Genomic DNA, 3,150 nt, shown 5'->3' on the forward strand with positions numbered 1-3,150 from the left:
ACTGTGCGTTGGTTGGGTCACCCTTCCCACAGAGGATGAAGAACCTTCCCTTCATCCTTCAGGAAGCATCTGGATTTTCTGGAAGCCAGGGATGGTCTGGAGGCAAGCTCAAAATAGAACAATGTTATGACGGATGGGTAGTTCAGTCACTCAGTTTAAAACCTTAGTCATCTCTGTATCCTTTCTTTCCTTAGTTGCTCACCCCTCCCCCAACTCTCAACACACACACACACACACACACACATCCTGTTAGTCATCAAGTCTTGTTGATGTGGATCAAATGCTTTATGGAAGTAAATGGAGTGACCATAATGAAAGTTGGTGGCTGGCGGGGTTCTTCCTTGCAAAATCCAGTTTTTCTTCTTCATTTCTACTGCTACCTCTATGGACCACTGCAATTGGTCTCCCTATCTCTAACCTCAACCCCTAAAGTCCATTTCTCCTATTTCTTCTAGAATTTGTTTTCTAAAGCACACTTTTGATTGGTACATGCTTTTGATGATTTAAAAGTCTTCTCCTGGGTGCCTGGGTGGCTCAGTCATTAAGCGTCTGCCTTCGGCTCAGGTCATGATCCCAGGGTCCTGGGATCGAGTCCCACATCGGGCTCCCTGCTTGGTGGGAAGCCTGCTTCTCCCTCTCCCACTCCCACTCCCCCTGCTTGTGTTCCTGCTCTCACTATCTCTCTCTCTGTCAAATAAATAAATAAAATCTTAAAAAAAAAAAGTCTTCTCCAGTTTTTCACTGCTGACTTGTTAAATTGCAAACCATTCAAGACTCTCCATGAACTGACCCACATTTGCTATCCAATGTCCTATGACCTTGATGGATCAGTCTTCCAGTCTTCTAGCACCCCTCCCATTGCAGCATCACCTACCACTTACTCTTACCTCTTTCCCTAAATAAAATACTGTCCTTCCTTTCCAATAAGTCTTCAAGATACATTTCAACTTACCTCCTTCATAAGATATTCCCTGAGCATGCCAATCCACAGTGAATATACTCTTCTGTGAATTCTGTAACAATTTTTGTCTAGACAAGGTTTTTTTCAAAGTGTGCTCACATTCCCAAAGAGAATTTGGCCAGTACAAGTCAAGTTTTTGGTGTTTTTGTAAAACTACTGATTATATATTCAAATTTGTCTGAGCAGATTATTTCCAAACCGAGTTTCTTTCTTGTCTTCTACTTCCAAATTACATCCTCATGCTATGATGGTGCATTTATTCCCAAGTACAAATTAAGGATCATTAAGATTTGTTTTGTGACCTACAGATTGAAAACTTTATCATTAATGTTATTATTTAAAACCATAACCATTGGGAAAATAGTATAAAAAGGGAAGAGGACTGCTATAACAATTTCTACAGTTTTTAAACCAAATATACTTTATTTCTGCACACTCACCCTTCCCCCCTCATTGTTTTAATATGAGATTTTAACTAGAAATTGGTATAAAATCTGTTGTATTGGCATAGCCTGACAAACATTCATTGTGTACTCACTCTCTGCCAGGAATAGTGATAGATACTTGTGATACAAAGATAAACAAGCCCCTGTGGGAAGAAGAAGAGTTTTCCAGATGGATTCCATGTGGAAGGACATTTTAGACAGAGGGAACAGCATATGCAAACTTGTGTGTCCTGGAATGAGCCAGACATGAAAACTCTGTGGTTCAGATTCTAAGCAACTTTTTTTTATTGAAAAATTTCGTGACTTTTAAAAGTTTGACAGCCTCTAGATTAAACCCCTTCTCTTGGGGCGCCTGGGTGGCTCAGTTGGTTAAGCGACTGCCTTCGGCTCAGGTCATGATCTCAGGGTTCTGGGATCAAGCCCTGCATTGGGCTCCCTGCACTGGGCTCCCTGCTAGGCAGGAAGCCTGCTTCTCCCTTTCCCACTCCCCCTGCTTGTGTTCCCTCTCTCGCTATCTCTTTCTCTGTCAAATAAATAAATAAAGATCTTTAAAAAATAATAAAAAAATAATAAAAAAATAAAAATAAATAAACCCTTTCTCTTTGTCATACACTCTTCTCCACCATCTCTCTCTCCACCAGGGCAGTTCAGGGTCCTGATTCAGACACAAATAACCTTTATTGGGTTCCACTGCTATAGGCCACATCATATATATACATAGATCTCTATTTAATTCTCACTTCATTTTAGGTGTTTATCACCATCCCCAATTTAGAGATGAGTAAAGTGACTTGTCTAAAGTCTCACAAATAGGAAATGAAGGAGGATGTGAGTTATGTCCACTTCTCATCTGGAGAGAATGACCAACTGGGCATTTTTGGTGCTGGGATGAGAAAGACCTTCCTTCTAAGTTCAGAACAGCCTGTCTTTCCAGATTCTGATTTAACCGTATCACTTATAGAGAGAAGCCTTTAAACAGAAGGGTGAACATTTACCCAGGATCTTGGTAGGGAGAGACTTTAAGGAGTTTGTACTTGAGAGTACTTCTCCAGTTCTTTGAGCTCTGGAGTTTGGCACGTAGTAGGAACTCCTTTTTGTTGAACGACTGAATCCTGTTCACATGCCTGTGGCTAGTCTCTCTTCTTGGATTCAAAGCCCCTCGAGGGCAGGGTCCCAGTTATGCCTATCTAGGGACACTGTGTAGTTCGGTAGGCTTTGGAAAATGTTTTAGTGGATGACTGAATGAATGGGGGACGGAGGGCAGCTGTAGATGGGAGGCCACGCCTGGATCTAAAGACTTTCCAGGATTTAATGGGGGGTGTCGTGTTGGGGCCTCTGCTTGGGCCACGTCTTTCCTCCTCCCCGGGGCCTACACGTCTTACAAACCAGACTGGAGGGAGGGGCTATGCAGCCAGGGAGGGGCTGCGCAGCCCCTAGGGGCCAGGTCTTCTAGTACAGCGCCCACTCCCTGCCTGGGTTGGGTGGGGGTGGGGAGTGGAAGAGGTGAGGCCCCGGGCCGGCTGAGCCCAGCCGGGGCCCCTTCCCTGGGACCTGCCACGGCAGCTTTCTACCTGCCTCCCCGGCCGCCCCTTCGCTGCCCCGGGCCGGGTGCGCCCAGCGGGCACCTGGCCCGCCACCCCGGGGGGCCCCGCCGCCGCCTCCGGAGCCGGCCCGGGGCGGCGGGGCGGGCCCGAGCGCTCCACGGCCCCGGGACCGGTCCCCCCAGCAATGCCGAGTGCCCAC

This window comes from Mirounga leonina, unplaced genomic scaffold, assembly GCF_011800145.1.
Source record: "Mirounga leonina isolate KUSES-001 unplaced genomic scaffold, KU_Mleo_1.0 Mir_180, whole genome shotgun sequence".
Lineage (NCBI taxonomy): Eukaryota > Metazoa > Chordata > Mammalia > Carnivora > Phocidae > Mirounga > Mirounga leonina.